Source organism: Opisthocomus hoazin, chromosome 21 (assembly GCF_030867145.1).
Source record: "Opisthocomus hoazin isolate bOpiHoa1 chromosome 21, bOpiHoa1.hap1, whole genome shotgun sequence".
Taxonomy (NCBI): domain Eukaryota; kingdom Metazoa; phylum Chordata; class Aves; order Opisthocomiformes; family Opisthocomidae; genus Opisthocomus; species Opisthocomus hoazin.
This window is the reverse complement of record NC_134434.1, coordinates 16,470,066-16,483,010: the sequence shown is the minus strand read 5'-3', so window position 1 is coordinate 16,483,010 and position 12,945 is coordinate 16,470,066.

Genomic DNA, 12,945 nt, shown 5'->3' with positions numbered 1-12,945 from the left:
GCTGGAGAGGTGGTCCTGTGCGTACCTGGTGAGGTTGAAGAAGGCCAAGGGCAAGGTCCTGCGCATGGGTCGGGGCAGTCCCAAGCCCAGATCCAGGCTGGGTGGAGAATGGAGTGAGAGCAGCAATGCCGAGGACTTGGGGCTTGGGGCTGCTCAGCCTGGGGAAGAGAAGGCTGCGGGGACACCTTCGAGCAGCTGCCAGTGACTGGAGGGGCTGCCAGAGAGCTGGAGAGGGACTTTTTACAGGGGCGTGGAGTGATAGGACAAGGGGTGGTGGCTGCAAGGTGACAGAGGGCACAGTGAGATGAGACAGGAGACCCTTTTTTTAATCGGTATTACTGGTGTCACTCCTGGTTTCCTTCGCTGTTCTGTGACACGGTCCTTGTCCCGACCCAGGAGTGGGCTGGGGCCGGTGCAGCTGGGACGCAGCAGCTGCCCGAGCTGGCCCAGCCTGGGCCTGGCTTGCCCTCACAGCAGCGTGGAAGCTCAGCGTTTTGCCTTCTGCCCCAAGAGCCTCCCCTCGCCGTTGCTGTAGCTGTAGCGCTGCGCCGACGCGGCCCCGGGCTGTGGTCGGGCTCTGGCAGCGTTTCCTGCCCGTGGCGAGGGCTGTCGAGAAAGCTTGCCCAGTCCCTGCGGGTCGCTGGAGAGCTGCGGAGCCTGCAGCTCTGCCGGTTCCTGGAGCCGAGGCGTCAGCCCGGCTTTTTACGATGGCGTGACCGGCTGGGTAGATGAGGGCAGAGGCGTGGATGTTGTCTACCTCGGCCTCAGCAAGGCTTTCGGCACTGTCTCCCAGAACATCCTCCTAGGGAAGCTCAGGAAGTGTGGGCTGGAGGAGTGGTCGGTGAGGTGGCTTGAGAACTGGCTGAACGGCAGAGCTCCGAGGGTTGGCATCAGCAGCGCTGAGTCTGGTTGGATGCCGGTAAGTGGTGGTGTCCCCCAGGGGCCAGTACTGGGCCCAGCCTTGTTTAACTTCTTCATCAATGACCTGGATGAAGAGTTAGAGTGCACCCTCAGCCAGTTTGCTGATGACACCAAACTGGGAGGTGTGGTGGATGCACTGTCAGGCTGTGCTGCCATTCAGCGTGACGTGGCCAGGCTGGAGAGTTGGGCAGAGAGGAACCTGATGAGGTTCAACAAGGGCAAGGGCAGGGTCCTGCCCCTGGGGAGGAACAACCCCATGCACCAGTACAGGCTGGGGCGGACCTGCTGCAGAGCAGCTTTGCGGAGAGGGACTGGGAGTGCTGGGGGACGACAGGGTGACCATGAGCCAGCAGCGTGCCCTGGGTGCCAAGAAGGCCAATGGGATCCTGGGGTGCATGAGGAGGAGTGTGGGCAGCAGGGCGAGGGAGGTTCTCCTGCCCCTCTGCTCTGCCCTGGGAAGGCCCCATCTGCAGTGCTGTGTCCAGTGCTGGGCTCCCCAGGTCAAGAAAGATGAGGAGCTGCTGGATAGAGTCCAGCGGAGGGCTACGAGGATGAGGAGGGGACTGGAGCATCTCTCCTATGAGGAGAGGCTGAGGGAGCTGGACTTGTTCAGCCTGGAGAAGAGAAGGCTGAGAGGGGACCTTAGAAATGCCTCTAAATATCTGCAGGGTGGGGGTCAGGAGGACGGGGCCAGACTCTTTCCAGTGGTGCCCAGCGACAGGACAAGGGGCAATGGGCACAAACTGAAGCAGAGGAAGCTCCAGCTGAACCCGAGGAAGAACTTCTTCCCTCTGAGGGTGCCGGAGCCCTGGCCCAGGCTGCCCAGGGAGGCTGTGGAGTCTCCTTCTCTGGAGATATTCCAGACCCGCCTGACCGTGGTGCTGTGCAGCCTGCTGTGGGTGACCCTGCTTGGGCAGGGGGTTGGGCTGGGGGACCCACAGAGGGCCCTGCCAACCCCCAACATTCTGGGATTCTGTGATTCTGTGTGGCAGGGACCCGGGGCGGGGCCCGCCGTCTCCGCGGACACGGCTTCGTCGCTGGCAGCGGGAGACGCCCCATTGTCCCCTGTGCCCCGTCACCCCCCGGGCCGGTCAGTCTCTGCGGAGAGGAGGAGGAGGAAGGCTGCGTGATGCCAGGCTCCCTGCCCAGCCAGGTGCCCTCCAGGCAGAAAGGCTTGCGGCCCCCCAGGGCAGGCTCCGTCTGCTCCGGCAGAGCAGCAGCCATGGCCTCGCACAGCCTGGCCCAGCTGCTGGATGAGGCCTCCTCCTCGGTCGTGAGGAGCATCTTCCCGGGGCTGCACGGGCTGCTGCACGCCATGGTCGAGCAGCTGCAGGATTGCGCCAGTGGCTCCCAGGTTTCCTCCCTGGCCGCCAACGTGGAGCACGTGGAGGCGGCGATGGCAGCCAAGGAGAGCGGCATCTCCAAGGTAGAGGCTCTGGCCGGTGCCCTGGGGGCTGCCGCGCCAGACCCCCCCTCCCCCGGGCTCCGCGCACGGCAGGGTGGAGGTCCCGGTCCCCAGGGACCCTGCCCTGGGGCTCACCCCCGCCCCCCCCTCTCCCAGGCCGTGGCTCTCTCCCAGGATCTCCTCGAGGAGATCGGTGGGATGAAGGCGGCGCAGTCCCGCGTGCAAGAGGACGTCCGGACGATGAGGGAGCAGATCCGGACGATGCAGGATGAAAACCGGACGATGCGAGAGCGCATGAGGAGGACGCAGGATGAGAACCGGACGATGCGAGAGCAGATGAGGAGGACGCAGGATGAAAACTAGACGATGCGAGAGCGCATGAGGAGGACGCAGGATGAAAAGCGGACGATGCGAGAGCGGATCCGCATGATTGAGGACGCGCTTGGCTCGGTGAGCTGCCGCCGGTGCCCCCGGGAGGGAGCTGAGCCCTCGTCCCCCTCCCTGCCCCTCTCCCCGTCGCCCTGCCACCCCAGCTCCTGCCCCGCGGCCATCGGCGTCTCCCAGCGCGAAGGACACGAGGAGGCAAGAGTGGGAAGGGTGTCCCGAGGTGGGGAGCAGGGCAGCTCAGAGCTGCCCAGCGTCTTGTGCCCAAGGTCATTTGCGGATGCTCCTTTTCAATCGCTCCCTGCCATCCGGACTGGCGTCCCTCTCGGCGCCAGCTCCAGAGGAACGGGCAGGATGCTGCCGGCCGGCTGCCGGGCCTCCGCGACCAGGCGGCGTTGGACGGCCATGTGGGACGGCCGCGAGCACGCCTGGCTCCTGCCGCGGGACAGGAGGCGGCCGCGTCCCCGGCTCCCTCGGGGGGACCAGCCCTCCTGCGTCGGGGCACGGTCCGTGGGCTGGCGGTGCTGGGCAGCCATGCTGGGGGATCCCGTCCCTGTGGGTCCCGTCCCCCCGCGGCTCCGTGGCCGCGCTGAATCCCTGACCCCTCCCTCCCTCCCTTCCTTCGCAGGAAAAGGCTGCAGGACAGGCCCAGCCTCTGCCCGTGAACCTGCTGCCCTTTGGCTCCTCTTCCCAGGAGGGCAGGGGGGGCCAGTCCCGCCCCGCCGAGCCCCCCCACCCCGATGTGGACAAGCAGCACGGGACTGGCTCAGAGCTGGGGCTGGAGGGAGCAGGGACACAGCCTGTGCCCAGGAGCAGCAAGGAGGCTCCAGGGCCACATCCTGGCTCCCTGGCGGTGCAAGCAGGGACACAGAGAGCGCCAGTGATCGCTGAGGAGAGAGGCGCTCGCTCGAAGGAGACAAAGCGTTCTGATGCCAGGGCCACCACCGCAGGGATGCAGCCAGTGCGCCCTGGCACGCGGACCAGCACCCCGCGGATGCAGCCAGTGCGCCCTGGCACGCGGACCAGCACCCCACGGATGCAGCCAGTGCGCCCTGGCACGCGGACCAGCACCCCGCGGATGCAGCCAGAACGCCCTGGCACGCGGACCACCACCCCACGGATGCAGCCAGTGCGCCCTGGCACGCGGACCAGCACCCCGCGGATGCAGCCAGAACGCCCTGGCACGCGGACCAGCACCCCGCGGATGCAGCCAGTGCGCCCTGGCACGCGGACCAGCACCCCGCAGATGCAGCCAGTGCGCCCTGGCACGCGGACCAGCACCCCACGGATGCAGCCAGTGCGCCCTGGCACGCGGACCAGCACCCCGCGGATGCAGCCAGTGCGCCCTGGCACGCAGACCACCACCCCGCAGATGCAGCCAGGGTCCCCTGGCACGCAGACCACCACCCCGCAGATGCAGCCAGGGTCCCCTGGCACGCAGACCACCACCCCACGGATGCAGCCAGGGTCCCCTGGCACGCAGACCACCACCCCGCGGATGCAGCCAGGGTCCCCTGGCACGCAGACCACCACCCCGCGGATGCAGCCAGGGTCCCCTGGCACGCAGACCACCACCCCGCGGATGCAGCCAGGGTCCCCTGGCACGCGGACCACCACCCCGCGGATGCAGCCAGTGCGCCCTGGCACGCGGACCACCACCCCGCGGATGCAGCCAGCACCTCCTGTGACCCGAGAACAAGGAGCAGGGTCCGGCACATGCAGCCCAGCCTTTGCAGGGCTGAGAACATCCGCACTGAAGCTGCCCCCGGTCGCTCTGTGCAGAGAGGAGGACGAGGACTGCTGCCGGCTGCCCGTCCGCTCCCTTCCCTCCCAGGCAGCCAGGTGCCCTGCAGGCAGAAAGGCTCCCAGCCTGCAGGGTAAGGGATGGAAGGGATCGTAAGAAACATCAAACAATAAAAAAGAAGATTTAATAATATTTGCTAGTTGTTGGTCATTTTTATTCTGACAGTCTGTATTCCTGCATACGCAGGGATCTCAGGATGTAACTATTCTGCTAATCCCTGTTTCTGCTAAGGAGTGCAGTGGATGAATGTAGATATCGTTATCACTTGAAGTCATTAGACAAAATAATTGAACGAAAAGCAAAGCGAGTCTTGGTCCTCAGCAAATAGTTGGGATAATTGTAGGAGAAGAGAGTCTCCTAAAGAATTCCACCCCAGACAGCTCGGCCTTGGGAGAGCACGTGCGCGCCAGGACCAGCCGGGGATGCGAGCAGACATTCGCATATGCTAATTAGTGCTCGGAAAAGTCATGACTATGCTAAGCATTTCTCCGCTAAACAATGAATATGTATCTTGGGATTGTGTTTAACCTGAAATCAAACGGTGTTTGGTGCCCACGTGTGGCCCGGGGTGCCCGGCCCCGTAATGAAGGATGCCTACGGAGCAGTGCACAGAGCACTGCTCGGGTATTACCGGGTCTTCGGATCGACTGGCACCCCAGATGGCTCCGACTCTGCTCGGCTGCGGGACCCGGGAAGCACAGGCTCTTGGGCGCCCTCGGGAGCTTTTTCCCAAAGGGGCTCCTCGCCTGATCTGGATCACCGCAGCAGCAGACAAGGACCATCCGTCCGTAAAGGGATTCTCCTGCTACTGATGGGGCTCGAGTCCCCACCAGGGACTCCCAGAAGTGGCAATCTGATGACGCAGGGAGAGCATACCGGGCTGCTAGCAACTCCAAGGGATACACGGGGTTCGGGTCCCCACCACTAACGGGGTTCGAGTCCCCACGGGACATGGTCTGAGCTGAGCTGGGGTATATGTATGCCATGATTCTGGAAACCGGCTATGATTCTGGTCAGCGATTCGGAGTGCCGTAACTCGAAGCTGGTCTTGTCTGACTGTGTGTGAGGCCTCTGTGTGAATGAGACGTACAAAGCAGTGTCAAGCGAAACAGGAGCTCTGATGCGCGGCTCTGCTCTCCCACGGGGGAAGCAGCCGGAGACAAACCAAGCGTAAGAAATGAGTGAGCGTTGATTTTAAACAATTATCACATTGTAGTTGTTATTTGTGGAGCGCTATTGGTGATAATTAGAATAGTAAGCTGTATTTGTCATAAGTGTTGTCAAAATGTTATAGTTGTGTCTGGTTGTTGTTAACAGTGGCGACTGTTGTAAGTCCCTGTCAGCTGTAATGTTGAGATTGATGCTGAACACTCGGTGTGCCGTGTGCGTGCAGGCGTGGCTGTAACGGGGCGTGTGGTGTGCTTGGTGTCACAGGGGGTGTCACTGGGTGAGCTGGTTTCTGGGATCTGACGAGTTTCTCTGCTGGAAGGGACGGCTGCTGCGCTTCGCGCGGCGGGACGTTCCGCAGAGATTCCGTCCGGATGTGAACAAGGCGAGAGCAGATCCGGGCGATGCAGCAGGCGCTGGGCTGGGGGAGCTGCGCCGGGGACCCGGCAGGGAGCTGGGCCCTCGCCCCGCTCCCGGCCCTGCTCCCCGTCACCCTGCCACCCCTGCCCATGGCTGCTGGACCTGCCCCATAGATGCGGACCTGTCCCTTAAATGTGGAACCTACCACAGCCATGGGGCAGGTCCCATATCTATGGCGCAGGTCCCTCATCTGCGGGGCAGGTCCCGCATTCATGGGGCACGTCCTGCAGCCATGGGGCACGTCCTGCAGCCACGGGGCACTCAGGCCTTGCCCGCGGCTCCTTGTGTTCCGGCTGAGGCCTGGCAGCGTCTCTGCCGGGAGCGGCTGCGCTGTCTCGACTCTGGAGGTTCTCCAGCCCCACAGGACGAAGCCCTGGGAACCTGGCTGGGTCTCCCCGATGCTGCTTCGAGCTGGCGGTTGGAGCACGGACCCCCTCCGGTCCCTCCCACCCTGAGCTGTTCCATGGTTCTGCTCTTCTCATCCACTTTACCTCTCTCACCTCTGGCTTTCCTCAGGTCTCAGACTGATACAGAACAGGCTTGAAAGCTCGTTTTTGTAAAGCCCGGCCAGAGAAAAGCTGCGGTTTAATGGTTGTTGGTGACTGGGACGCACGGCCCGGCCAGAGAGAGGTGAATGTCTCTGCGCGAGGTCAAAACATCACGACGGCTCCTCCAACGAGAAACGATAGAAACGGTGAGAGATTGCGGGTCTCTTGAAACACCGCGCACAGGCCCGTACGCGTTTGTAAAACAACCTGTAACTGCACAGTCGCTACTGGAACACACTCCTGGCGCTGCGGCCCCCAGCGTGCTGCACGAGCATGGCCGTCGCGACCCTGGGGCACGGTCTGCGCCGGCGGCATGGTCAGAGATCGTACAGGCGAAGCTGCTCCTGCATGTCTCCTTCAGACAGCTCTCCCAGCGCATCGCTTCTCTCCTTCAGGAGCCCGAGGATGGCGGCCAGCTGCTCCCGCCGCGCCCTGCCGAGAAGAAGAGGAGAGGTGGGAGCAGCCAGGCCCCGGGAAGCACCTTGAGCAGGGACACTGCGGTCAGACGCAGCCAGGAGCCAAGCGCCGGTCGTTTCCCGGCCTTCCCGGCTGCCGGAGATCTGCCCAGCAGACAGGAGAAGGAGATACCACTGGTTCTCCTTCCCCTGCCTTCCCACCCACCCAGCCGTCCCGGGCGTCTCGCTGCCGCTCTGGAAATACGGAGCTAAACCAGACGGCTTCAGCCGGAGCTGTGGAGCTCTGGAGGGCTGGCCTGCGCTCCGAGCTTCGAGTTAACTCCACACAGGGGATTTCACAAGACCGACACCTCCCCGTTTAGCCGACCCCATAACGAAGCTGCGCTGGGCTCCCCCAGCACAGCGTCCTCTCGCTCTGTGAGGAGAGCGCGCAGGCGCAGCGTCGCTCAGGAACAGCGGCTCCATTTTCAGTGCAGACCCCGGCTCAGGACTGGGGCCAGGCCGCCCGCCAGCGCGGACAGGACTGCGATCAGCCCCCGGAAGGGAAACTCGCAGCCAGGAGCTGGCTTTGATCTGAGAGCGCGTCTGCCGCAGCGAGCTGGGCTCGCGCAGCAAGGAGGCGACCCCTGCGTGGGCAGGGGCTGGCCGGCGGGCGTCCAGCTCCGGTCTCTGTCCCTGGAAACTCCGATCGCAGGTGATCAACCCCCTTCTCCCCAGGACAGATGATCTCCTGGTTTTTCCCCAGCCTGAAGCAGTTAACCGTTGTTTTGTGTCCTGCAGCACAAGGATTTGTACCTGTTGCAGGGCTTGATTTGAGGAAGCTTTACAGGAGGGCTTACACTGGTCACCCACCGACTGGCCATCGCTCCGGGTACGGACGGGTGGGCGGCGCAGGAGGGTCATTCGTTTGCATGTGGCTCGTGGAGAGAAGCCGATTTCTGCAAAGTTCTCTTTTAGAGCCAAGCGAACGCGCAGCTTGGCTGCGGCCGGGGCTGGCTGCAGGGCTGCGGGGCTGTGGGCTGGCTCGTCCCATCGCCGGGCTCCTGCCTGGTCGGGATCACAGCACGGCCGAGCACACCCCACACTTGGCTCTCCTGGGTGAGACTGAACGACCGACCGAGGGGCTGTGTACCAGGGGAAGGCCGTTTCTGTCACTGTGGGGACCGTTCTGCCCCGGTGTCACTGACCGTGGTCCCAGAGTCCAGTGGCCGCCCCGACGCCGTGTCCTGGGCACTTCAACAAGAGTCCGGGAAATGCAGAGCCGGGGGGGGCCCCGCGGCTCCGTGCCCCGGGGGCCATGATCCGGGGTGCCGACAGCGGCCTCCATTCATTTCACCTCAAAAATCCGTGCGTTTCTGGGGGAGCCCCTGCTTCCGACGCCCTGGCCCAGACACCCCCCCCTTCCCCAGTTCCCTCCCTCTGCCAAGCCAGTCTGATCTCTGGCCGTCCGGTGCCCCACAGCTTCCTTCTCTCCAAACTGGAGAGACGGGGATTGGAGGGACGGACCACTCGGTGGGTAAGGAATTGCCTGGGTGGTGGCACTCAGAGACCTGTGGCCAAGGGCTCGATGTCCCAGTGGAGACCCGTGACGAGTGGCGTTCCTCAGGGGTCGGTGCTGGCACCGGCGCTCTTTAACATCTTTGTCAGTGACGTGGGTTTGCGTGGTGAGGTTTGGGTAGCGGGGGGGGCTATAGAGGTGGCTTCTGTGAGGAGCTGTGAGGAGCTTCCCCCCATCTGATAGAGCCAATGCCAGCCGGCTCTGAGACAGACCCGCCACTGGCCAAGGCCAAGCCCACCAGCGACGGTGGCAGCGCCTCTGGGATAACACATTTCAGAAGCGGAAAACACCTGCGGTGAGGCAGCAGTCGAGAGAGAGGAGCGAGATGATGGGAGAGAAAGCACCCTGCAGACACCAAGGCCAGTGAAGGAGGAGGGGGAGGAGGTGCTCCAGATGCCGGAGCAGAGATTCTTCTGCAGCCCGTGAAGAAGACCATGGTGAGGCAGGCTGTCTCTGCAGCCCATGGAGGTCCACGGTGGAGCAGATGTCCACCTGCAGCCCGTGGAAGGGACCCCAGGCCGGAGCAGGTGGATGCCTGAAGGAGGCTGTGACCCGGTGGGAAGCCCGTGCTGGAGCAGGCTCCTGCCAAGACCTGTGGATCTATGGAGAGAAAGAGGCCCACGCTGGAGCAGGTTTGCTGACAGGGCTTGTGACCCCATGGGGGACCCACGCTGGAGCAGCCTGTTCCTGAAGGACGGCACCCCATGGAAGGGACTGACGGTGGGGCAGTTCATGAAGAGCCACAGCCCGTGGGAAGGACTCATGTTGGGAAGGTCGTGGAGAGCTGTCTCCCGTGAGAGGACCTCATGCTGGAGTTGGGGAAGAGTGTGAGGAGTCCTCCCCCTGAGGAAGGAAGGAGCGGCAGAGACGAGGAGTGATGAACTGACCACAGCCCCCTTTGCCCGTCCCCCTGCGCTGCTCGGGGGGAGGAGGTAGAAAACCGGGAGTGAAGTTGAGCCTGGGAAGAAGGGAGGGGTGGGGAGAAGGTGGTTTAAGATGTCGTTTTGTTTCTCATGATCCTACTCTGATTTGGTTGGTGATAAATTAAACTTTTTTTTTCCCTCCCCAAGTTCAGTCTGTTTTTCCTGTGACGGTAACTGGTGAGTGATCTCTCCCTGCCCTTCTCTCGACCCGTGAGCCTTTCATCGTATTTTCTCTCCACTGTCCGGTTGAGGAGGGGGAGTGACAGAGCAGCTTTAGTGGGCACCTGGGATTTATCCAGGCTAAACCAGAACAGTCCGTGACGTGGACAGTGGGACTGAGTGCACCCTCAGCAAGTCAGGAGGTGACACCAAGCCGAGGGGTGCGTTCGGCACGCTGGAGGGAAGGGATCCCGTCCAGAGGGCCCTGGGCAGGCTGGAGAGGTGGTCCTGTGCGTACCTGGTGAGGTTGAAGAAGGCCAAGGGCAAGGTCCTGCGCATGGGTCGGGGCAGTCCCAAGCCCAGATCCAGGCTGGGTGGAGAATGGAGTGAGAGCAGCAATGCCGAGGACTTGGGGCTTGGGGCTGCTCAGCCTGGGGAAGAGAAGGCTGCGGGGACACCTTCGAGCAGCTGCCAGTGGCTGGAGGGGCTGCCAGAGAGCTGGAGAGGGACTTTTTACAGGGGCGTGGAGTGATAGGACAAGGGGTGGTGGCTGCAAGGTGACAGAGGGCACAGTGAGATGAGACAGGAGACCCTTTTTTTAATCGGTATTACTGGTGTCACTCCTGGTTTCCTTCGCTGTTCTGTGACACGGTCCTTGTCCCGACCCAGGAGTGGGCTGGGGCCGGTGCAGCTGGGACGCAGCAGCTGCCCGAGCTGGCCCAGCCTGGGCCTGGCTTGCCCTCACAGCAGCGTGGAAGCTCAGCGTTTTGCCTTCTGCCCCAAGAGCCTCCCCTCGCCGTTGCTGTAGCTGTAGCGCTGCGCCGACGCGGCCCCGGGCTGTGGTCGGGCTCTGGCAGCGTTTCCTGCCCGTGGCGAGGGCTGTCGAGAAAGCTTGCCCAGTCCCTGCGGGTCGCTGGAGAGCTGCGGAGCCTGCAGCTCTGCCGGTTCCTGGAGCCGAGGCGTCAGCCCGGCTTTTTACGATGGCGTGACCGGCTGGGTAGATGAGGGCAGAGGCGTGGATGTTGTCTACCTCGGCCTCAGCAAGGCTTTCGGCACTGTCTCCCAGAACATCCTCCTAGGGAAGCTCAGGAAGTGTGGGCTGGAGGAGTGGTCGGTGAGGTGGCTTGAGAACTGGCTGAACGGCAGAGCTCCGAGGGTTGGCATCAGCAGCGCTGAGTCTGGTTGGATGCCGGTAAGTGGTGGTGTCCCCCAGGGGCCAGTACTGGTCCCAGCCTTGTTTAACTTCTTCATCAATGACCTGGATGAAGAGTTAGAGTGCACCCTCAGCCAGTTTGCTGATGACACCAAACTGGGAGGTGTGGTGGATGCACTGACAGGCTGTGCTGCCATTCAGCGTGACGTGGCCAGGCTGGAGAGTTGGGCAGAGAGGAACCTGATGAGGTTCAACAAGGGCAAGGGCAGGGTCCTGCCCCTGGGGAGGAACAACCCCATGCACCAGTACAGGCTGGGGCGGACCTGCTGCAGAGCAGCTTTGCGGAGAGGGACTGGGAGTGCTGGGGGACGACAGGGTGACCATGAGCCAGCAGCGTGCCCTGGGTGCCAAGAAGGCCAATGGGATCCTGGGGTGCATGAGGAGGAGTGTGGGCAGCAGGGCGAGGGAGGTTCTCCTGCCCCTCTGCTCTGCCCTGGGAAGGCCCCATCTGCAGTGCTGTGTCCAGTGCTGGGCTCCCCAGGTCAAGAAAGATGAGGAGCTGCTGGATAGAGTCCAGCGGAGGGCTACGAGGATGAGGAGGGGACTGGAGCATCTCTCCTATGAGGAGAGGCTGAGGGAGCTGGACTTGTTCAGCCTGGAGAAGAGAAGGCTGAGAGGGGACCTTAGAAATGCCTCTAAATATCTGCAGGGTGGGGGTCAGGAGGACGGGGCCAGACTCTTTCCAGTGGTGCCCAGCGACAGGACAAGGGGCAATGGGCACAAACTGAAGCAGAGGAAGCTCCAGCTGAACCCGAGGAAGAACTTCTTCCCTCTGAGGGTGCCGGAGCCCTGGCCCAGGCTGCCCAGGGAGGCTGTGGAGTCTCCTTCTCTGGAGATATTCCAGACCCGCCTGACCGTGGTGCTGTGCAGCCTGCTGTGGGTGACCCTGCTTGGGCAGGGGGTTGGGCTGGGGGACCCACAGAGGGCCCTGCCAACCCCCAACATTCTGGGATTCTGTGATTCTGTGTGGCAGGGACCCGGGGCGGGGCCCGCCGTCTCCGCGGACACGGCTTCGTCGCTGGCAGCGGGAGACGCCCCATTGTCCCCTGTGCCCCGTCACCCCCCGGGCCGGTCAGTCTCTGCGGAGAGGAGGAGGAGGAAGGCTGCGTGATGCCAGGCTCCCTGCCCAGCCAGGTGCCCTCCAGGCAGAAAGGCTTGCGGCCCCCCAGGGCAGGCTCCGTCTGCTCCGGCAGAGCAGCAGCCATGGCCTCGCACAGCCTGGCCCAGCTGCTGGATGAGGCCTCCTCCTCGGTCGTGAGGAGCATCTTCCCGGGGCTGCACGGGCTGCTGCACGCCATGGTCGAGCAGCTGCAGGATTGCGCCAGTGGCTCCCAGGTTTCCTCCCTGGCCGCCAACGTGGAGCACGTGGAGGCGGCGATGGCAGCCGAGGAGAGCGGCATCTCCAAGGTAGAGGCTCTGGCCGGTGCCCTGGGGGCTGCCGCGCCAGACCCCCCCTCCCCCGGGCTCCGCGCACGGCAGGGTGGAGGTCCCGGTCCCCAGGGACCCTGCCCTGGGGCTCACCCCCGCCCCCCCCTCTCCCAGGCCGTGGCTCTCTCCCATGATCTCCTCGAGGAGATCGGTGGGATGAAGGCGGCGCAGTCCCGCGTGCAAGAGGACGTCCGGACGATGAGGGAGCAGATCCGGACGATGCAGGATGAAAACCGGACGATGCGAGAGCGCATGAGGAGGACGCAGGATGAGAACCGGACGATGCGAGAGCAGATGAGGAGGACGCAGGATGAAAACCAGACGATGCGAGAGCGCATGAGGAGGACGCAGGATGAAAAGCGGACGATGCGAGAGCGGATCCGCATGATTGAGGACGCGCTTGGCTCGGTGAGCTGCCGCCGGTGCCCCCGGGAGGGAGCTGAGCCCTCGTCCCCCTCCCTGCCCCTCTCCCCGTCGCCCTGCCACCCCAGCTCCTGCCCCGCGGCCATCGGCGTCTCCCAGCGCGAAGGACACGAGGAGGCAAGAGTGGGAAGGGTGTCCCGAGGTGGGGAGCAGGGCAGCTCAGAGCTGCCCAGCGT